The sequence below is a fragment of the Ursus maritimus genome, unplaced genomic scaffold (genome assembly GCF_017311325.1).
Source record: "Ursus maritimus isolate PB19 unplaced genomic scaffold, ASM1731132v1 scaffold_2, whole genome shotgun sequence".
NCBI lineage: Eukaryota > Metazoa > Chordata > Mammalia > Carnivora > Ursidae > Ursus > Ursus maritimus.
In genome coordinates this window covers 4,277,959-4,285,875 of record NW_024424452.1, presented here as the reverse complement: position 1 = coordinate 4,285,875, position 7,917 = coordinate 4,277,959, and the positions used below count along the sequence as shown (strand labels likewise).

The 7,917-nt window shown below is 56.6% G+C and overlaps 1 long non-coding RNA gene across 1 annotated transcript; it reads left to right on the top strand.

Annotated features, from left to right (window-relative positions):
• Positions 1-11: 11 nt before the first annotated feature.
• LOC121103729 lies at positions 12-3,394 on the top strand. The gene is made up of 2 exons (XR_005835938.1): positions 12-2,868; positions 2,989-3,394. It is a non-coding gene; the product is annotated as an uncharacterized LOC121103729 (long non-coding RNA).
• The last annotated feature ends 4,523 nt before the right edge of the window (positions 3,395-7,917 follow it).

Here is a 7,917-nt window from a genome sequence, read left to right as displayed (position 1 = left end):
GGGGGGGGGGGGGGGGGGGGGGGGGGGGGGGTGTTCCGTAGATACCCGCCTTGCCCCCAAGGCCATGCCTTCTAAGTAGGGATCATGCACTTGGCTCTTAAAAGGATAGGCTGGCTTTTTTTCCTGCTCCTTCCTGGGAAGGGCTACTGTCCCTCGAAGAGCGGTTGGGGGGCCAGTGCCCTTAGGTGCCTGTGAAAGGATTGGTCTGGCACTTGCTGGACCAGAGATAAGGGGGCAGTAGGGCCTCCCTGGAGAGTTCCACTGTCCAAGCGGCAGTGCAGGGACTCTCACCACAAGGTAGCCCGTCTCTGCTCTGTCCTGTCCCTGCAGACGGAGATGAGGGAAGTGTTTGTGTCCGTCCCTTCCCCTCCCCCTGGCAGACCTCACAAGTCTCTCAGTTAACCACGTAGGCCTTCCTTACCGCAGTACAGTCTGATTCGTGATAAAGCGGAAGTCCCAGTTGGAGGGAGTTTGGAGTTTGGAGAGAGCTGAGCCATCTGAACCATGTCATGAAGGCTGGGTTCTGCCCCCACCTCCACCCCGATACTGCAGCCCACCCCGAGTGAGTGCACCCTGCTGCTCCAAGCCAGTTGGTCCCAGTGAGGCGGTGGCAGAGCCATGTCCAGGCCTAGGAGCACCACTCAGGGTGGGGAGGCTGCAGACTATATCCCCCAAATCCAGAACCCCAGGCCGCCGCCACCATGACTATTCAGGTCTCTCTTGTCCTTGGCCCACTCAGATGAGACCACAGAGAGCCATCTCATGCTATCAGTTCTGTTTTGTAGTTTAAAGAAATATTTGCTATTTACTCACTTTGAACTTACTGGGTTTTCTGTGGCCTACTAGAGTTTCTCTCGTTCAGTCTCTGGAAAGTCAAATCTGTTACCCCACGCCAGGCAGCCAATGAGGGCTGGATGGTCCTGAGTCTTGCCAAACAAAAGGTCCTTTTGAGGCGGCTGTGACAGGCTTGGTGGTTCTCCCAGGCAGCCCAGTAGTCAGGTAATGAGCAGCTTCTCCCCTGAGGTTTGGTGGTGGCAGTGGGTTTCCACAGGGGGACAGAGGACCCAGACTACACCCGGCACCCGCCCATGGAGCTGCCCCTGCCCAAGGCCAGGTGAGTTTAGCTCTGGGTCGGCATGGGGGTCCCTGCCCTTTCCCGCTCACCTTTTCCTGTGCAGCCCCCGCTCACCCGAGGCTCTGCCCCATCGCTAGCCACCGCTGTGCAGAGCAGAGGCCTCCGCGGGGAGTGACCCTGCCTGGCTGCCCAGTGTTGGCCTCTGTCACTGCTGCTGTATCTCTGATGGCTGTGGGGTTCCCAGAAGTTCCCAGCGCATGTGCACAGACCTCGGAAGGGTGAGCCTAATGACCGATCCCCCATCTCTGGGGGAGGGCCGTGCCCCAGGACCATGCATTCTTGTGCACAGCCACCCACTGCCATCAGTTTCTCATGTATTTCAAGGATTAAAATGGGGAGAAATCTGCTAAGTTGACTGTTCTTCCTCCTGCTTTTCCTCCAGGGGAGGGCTTTGCAGAATGCTCTGGGCGTGGGGCGGGACACACAAGGAGGGGCCTGCACTGCCGGGAGCCCGCATGGCAGTGCCTTGGGAGAGCCCTGCTTGGGGGTGCACTGCAGGGCACAGTGACAGTTCTAAGTATCTTTACAAAGTGGTCCCCGTGCATCCCCAAGGTGGGGGGAGGTCTCAGAGCAGTTGAGCTTCCAGCGAACATCCCACCCCATGGGCCCACCAGAACCTCCTGGGCCCCCTGAGCCAGTTCATCCAAGGAGGGAACAAACCAGTCCACCTCTGCCCTGTAGCCAAGGCACAGGGCTCTGTGGGGCACTTTGGACAGCTGAAAGGACAGGCCCCAGGTGGGTGGCATGTGAAGATCCCCTGGAACAGAAAGGAAGAGACCAGAATAATGGGCTCCCCCCAAGGCCAAACTGAGGACTTGTTCTTTGAGATGAATTCTAGCTGTTTATAGCCACACGCAGCTGCTAGGGAACCAAGGGCCCCTGGTTTCTGACGTTCCTCCTTGAGCCGGACCGTGCAGCAGCTCCCAGGCCCACAGCAGCACAGTTGCTGTTTGGGCGAAGGTCATTGCCTCGAGTTCTGATACTAGCATGAGGTCCCACTTGTCTGTGAAGTGATCCTTTAGGTGCCTGTGTCCCAGAGGACCCCAGCTTCTTGAGAAGCAGTCTGCACTAGTGAGTGTTCAAGGGAGAGGAGGCCTTAATCCTCTGACAAACCAGCAAGTGGCTGCAAGGTGTGATGACAAGAGACCCACAGACAGAGACCAGCCAGTGGCAGGGACGAGACAGGAATCCCAGAGGCAGCCTGGCACCTTCCCCTCTCTGGGCGACAGTGTTTGCTCCCCCAAGCCAGAGACTGCCCAGCGACAGTCCCGTTCTACTTGCCTTAAACTGGAGAGAGGAATCTAGTATTTGCACTTAGCAAAAGATTTTAAAACTTAAAAAAAAAAGTGTGCATGACCTGTCACTTTGTATAAAAATAGCAAAAATTATTAGTTTATTAAATTTTTTTTTCTGTACCTTCTGGTAGTAAAAATACATCAAAATAATTCTGTTTAAACTACTGTGTGTAAAAAGCCTGTATCATATGTAACTTGGACTTTTTGTAAATAAATGTTTGTGCACTATGCTCCCTCCGGTTTCGTCTGTCCGCACGGCACCACCAGGCAGGCCCCGCCACCCCCACGAAGTTACAGGGGCTACGTACACAGGCGACAGATTCCCAGGGAGTGATTGGGCCTACGATGCCACCGCTCCCGGGGAGTGGACGTCGGCTCCCACCAGAGAGCTGCAGAGAGAAGTGAGACCCCGTCTCCCCTCCCCAGAAGGAAGATCAGGTGATGTTTCATGCTGACCCTGCTTGGGTGGCTACTGAGGCCCACATGGGCACAAAGGGGGGGGGGTGTTGTTTTTTGGCACAGAATCCGCTTCCAGAAAGTGCTCAGCCCCTCTTTCAGGCCTGGGCAGCAAGCCACTGACTGGCCTGGAGAGCAGCCTACAGAGGCTGGACCAGGCGAAGGTTGGGTGAGATGGGAAGAAGCTCGTGTCCTCCCTCCAAGACCAAGTTCCTGAGAACGGAGCGTCTGGGCAGGGAAGCCCAGCATTGAGTCCCTGCTGCTGACGGGGACCACTGCCCTCAGGCACAGCCCTCCCCAGCAGAGTCCTCAGGAGCCACCTGCCTGCCCCAGCAGCCCTGCCGCGAGCCAGGCCAGCAGACCACAGCACCACTGGGCTCAGACTGTGCTCAACGTTTTGATAAAACGTTGGCTATCCTGTCCTGCTGTTTGCAATTTTATTGAGTGATGCTTTTTTTTTTTTTTTCATTTCTGATAAAAGTATACTGAAATAAATCCAAGACAAAAGTTACCTGAATTCCCAGGGTCGTAAGTTCAAGCCCCACGTTGGGCGTGGAGCCTACTTTAAAAAAAAAAAAAAGATTCCACACCTTTCAAAACGGGACTTGTTTTTCTCCCTTTGCAACCATGGAGCGCCCTCCGGTCTGACTGGTTCTTTTTGTGCCATCCTCATGGAAAAATTCCGGTGCTTTGCACTTCCTGCCACCCCTCCACACCTCAGTGAGCACCCTCTTGGATATTTCAAAGGATGTGTTTTCCGGGAGCAGAGTTGTGCGTAAAAGGGGTGGGGGTGCGTATTTCTGTGGCTTTTGCCAGATGCCTTGACAAAGCGGTGTCAACGCCCCCACCCCCCGTCCTGGGCTGTGTTCTCACCCTTCGTTGGCACATCTTTGTCGCCACGGGCCCTCAGCTGTCCTAAGACCCTCTCTCCTGGAATCTGACCTCATGGGGAGACTTGAATGGACACATCTTCCTTTAGAGGGAACTGCTGTTAAGGTGAGGTGCATTTGTAATTGTCCAAACTTAATGTCTCCATCCTTGAAGTGATATACACGTATACACATTGGCCAATTATAAATGTTTTAAAGTAGAAAAAATTTGAAAACACAGAAAAGGATCAAGACAAAAGTGCTGTTATCCAAAGGTAACTACCGATAATATTTTTTTAAGATTGATATATTAGAGAGCACATGGGAGAGGGGAGGGGCAGAGAGAGAATCTTAAGCAGACTCCCTGTTGATTGTGGAACTTGACTCGGGGCTCCATCTCACAACCCTGAGATCATGACCTGAGCCGAAATCAAGAGTCACATGCTTAACCCACTGAGCCACCCAGGCGTCTCTACTGATATTTTTTTTTTTTGATGCATTTCCTTCCAGGTTGTTCTGCTCTGTGATATATATAATGTCTCACAAAAACAGTAAACCAGATGTGCAGGTTTGCATCCTATCGTGAGCATTAGCAAGGTATGAGCAAGTGTTTCCAAAATATGATTTTTAATTAGCTCCTTCTAGAACCTCTTGCCGCAGGCTTGTAAGCTTTCTCTTTGGGCTTCTTGTGATCACGTTTCTGCAGGCTGGTGCACAGCTGCCCCTGTCCAGCCTGCTGTTCTTTGTTCTCATGACCCGTGGGGGGACGTGGCCCCACCCAGAGCCCCATCTGTGGGTCTTCTCTCTCAGGATTAAGTCGGAAGCAGCTCCTCTCCTTGCTTCCTCCACCTTCATCAGCACATCTTGGCAAAGACAGTCCAGAACTGATCACTGCCTCCTCGGCTTGGCTTTGCCTTGGACGATGCCAGTTAAGACCCTCACTAAAGGAGCAAAAGCCAGCACAGGCTGTCACCAGAGTCACCAGGATCCCCAGGACCTGCCTCTTCCCTAAGTGGGGGTGGGGCACTGGGCCTGAGGCCGTCCTGCGGGTTCTGCAGGTGAGGAGCTGAGGGGCCCCGGGGAGGTCCCTGAAGCCAGCTGCTTGAAGCAAAGTGGGGATAATCACAGCACCTTTCCGTCAGGCTGAGAGAATTCGAGAAAGCTGGAAAAGAGTTTAAAGGCTCTCATGATGAGAGTTGTTGTTGGGTCCCCTTCCAGCTGCCCTTTGGCATCGACTCCCAGAGGCGGGCCTGGGTTCCAGACCCAGGCACATCCCCGGACGGCTGCCTCTCACCACTCTGCAGGTCCAGTGCCCCCCACCCACCTGCCCTGTCCTCAGTGCATCTGGGGCTGCGCCGAGCCCCACGCAGGAATCACCGGCGCACGTGCCCCACGCAGCTGCATGTGTGCACCCAGCGGGAGCTGCCTGGGCTGGACCCGCCACTCAACTGGGAAACGAGGCAGCTGGGATGGGATGCGGTGGGCGTGACCCAGGCGCTGGGAAGGCAGCATGGTGCCCAGAGCTGAGATTGGGGCCCCAACCTAGCTCTTTGTCCTCCTTGCCTGGGGCTTGACCACATGCAGGCTGCAGGGCTGGTGATGCTGGTGGTTCCTGGGAATCTGCATCTTCAACAGCTCAACACTGGCAGAGTTCTGGGAGGGGAAGTTTGGGAGGAGGCCGCTGCCTGGCCTCCAGGTGGGAGCCCAACGGGCAGGAGCACATCTGGGAGGGTTCTGGAGAGTCCCAGGGGAGCTGGCGCCAGCAGGGACTTGCAGAGAGGAGGCTCAGGCCCCATCATGGCAGTGGGTGGAACAGGGGACCAAGGCACTCTGGGGCGGAGTGCGGAGGCCATGTCTTTGGTCCAGATGGTGCGTTTGTCAACGAGTCGTCCAACTGCAGACCCAGTCCTGAAAGCCTGGGGATGGCACAGCAGGCCAGGCCGAGGCCCTGAGGGCCACCCTGATTACAGGACAGGCAGAGGGGCAGTGGGGGCAGCAGGGGGAAACCGCGGGGTTCATGTCTGCCAGCTGGGAGGACAGCTGGTTCCCCCGTGGGAGGACCCGGCGCTGGGTTAAAGTGCCCACCTGCAGCATTCTCGGACCTTCCTCCAAACCTTGTCACAAGCCCTCCAGTTCCTCTGGTCCCCGGGAGGAGCACCCTGTGTCCGTGCTGTCCCTCCTTCCCTCCCCTCAAAGCCCCACCGCCTTCTCCTCCTCCAGAGCCTTCAGCTCAGGTCATGATCCCAGGATCAAGCCCCGAGTTGGGCTCCCTGCTCAGTGGGGAGCCTGCTTCTCCTTGTCCCTCTGCTCCCCAATCTCCCTTGTGCTCTCTCCCCCCTCCTTCCTTCTCCCTCTCTCAAATAAAATCTTTAAAAGGCAGGCGTTGGGTGTGGGGGGAGCACAGCCCACAGTGGCAGCCTGGACAGCCCAGAGGAGTGGATTCTGACAGCGCTGCAGTTTGTTGGGTTCAACTAGGCAGCTCTGCTCTCAGCTGCGGTTCGGCTGAGACTGCAGCCCCCAGATGGCCTCCCCGAGGGCTGCTCTGCCCCAGCCTCTCACTCGTGGCCGGAGCTTCCCTCCAGCAGGACATCGACCTCCAAGAAGCCAGTCCTAAGTGGGCACAGTAGCTATCCACGTGGATCCTCCTGGCCAAACCCAGCCATGGGCTACCCCAATGGGGGAAGCCCTCACCTCCCAAGCAGAGACAGGACCACAAACCACCACTCCCACCTTGCCCCAGACCAAGCCCTGGGCAAGCAGCGTTCATGGCCTGGGAGAGGGGGGCTATGCACCTGTGCCCAGGACGTCACCGCAAGGAGATCAGGGCTGCAGCCTTCTTAGGGGGCTCTCGGTCTCTCATTTCTCTGTCCCAAGTCTGGTTCTCCCTCTCTGTATCTCAATCTCTCCTCATTTCTATCAAGATTGAGGCCACTTACCAAAAAATACCCATAATAGAAAACAAGCAAAAAAACCAAACTGGAACAGAAGCAAAGCTACAGTATTAAAACGAACACAGTGCAGGAAGTGGGGCTCTGAAGCCCGCCCCCACCGGGCAGCCTGGCCCAGTCTTTTCAAGGCGGCTTCCCCCTTCCCGGCAGCTCACGTGGAGAAGCACGTGAGTTATAAGGGTCACGGTGTCCATCAGGTGAACACGTGCCCGTAGCTCCAAGGAGGGGTGCTCCGCAGGCGGCACACACCTCCAAGACCTGCTGGAGGCCCCGGGGGCGGCCCCCTGTCCCAGGGACCTGGGGACCCACCTCAAGGAACAGATCCAGCTTGGCCGTAGCCACTGTGTGTGGTGGCCCCAGGCCCCGATGGGCTTCGGGAGCCACCCGCTCACTGGGGCTCTGGGGAGGCCTGGGCCTGGGCATTGAGTGAAAGGCCCGCATGGCTTCCCCGTCCACATGGCTGCCCTCACCTCAGCCTCGGACCTCAGGCGACTCTGACGCCTCCCCCACAGACATCTCCTTTCTCTTGCCTCTGATGGGGAACAAGGCCATAAAGGAAGGCTGGAACATCCTGGAGGCTGGGGGCACTGAAGGACGTGCGGGCACACGGTTCCTGCCCATCTCTGCCCTTCCCCGGCTATGGGCCACTGGCCAGTCCTCTGTGCCTCTCCTCCCGAGACATCTCAGGCCCGTTCCCTATCGTGGAACAGTCTACTCTGGGCCTGCCTCCCTGAAGGACCAGGAGCACCATTCTGCTCAGCTCTGCGTCTCTGGCACCCAGTCAGGGCCTGGGGTGCTCAGGAAATAGTTGTTGGAAGAATAAATCTATGAAATGAGACCAAAAATACCCACCTCAGAAGGAGATCTGCAGGTCACTGAGTGAGCTACGGAAGCCACACAAATGTCAGCTTAATTGTGTTTGGAATCAGAAATGTGAGCGAGTGCTTTTTCCACCTGTGCCGTGGTGGGCAAGTCACCTAACTGGAGCCTCAGTTTCCCCATCTGTAAAAGGGAAGGTTTGGGCTGCATAGCCGGAATGGCAGAAGCCTGGCAGAGACTGGCGGCCTCCCTGAGTGGAGAAGACAGACCTGAGAAGTCGGGGAGACTGAGGATCCACAGGGCAGAGGCGCGGAGGAGGAAGTGGTCCGGACAGGCTGCTCAGGGTTTGTAGATGGGGGGCCTTGTGGGGAGGCCCTGGGGCTTGGTGGGGAGCA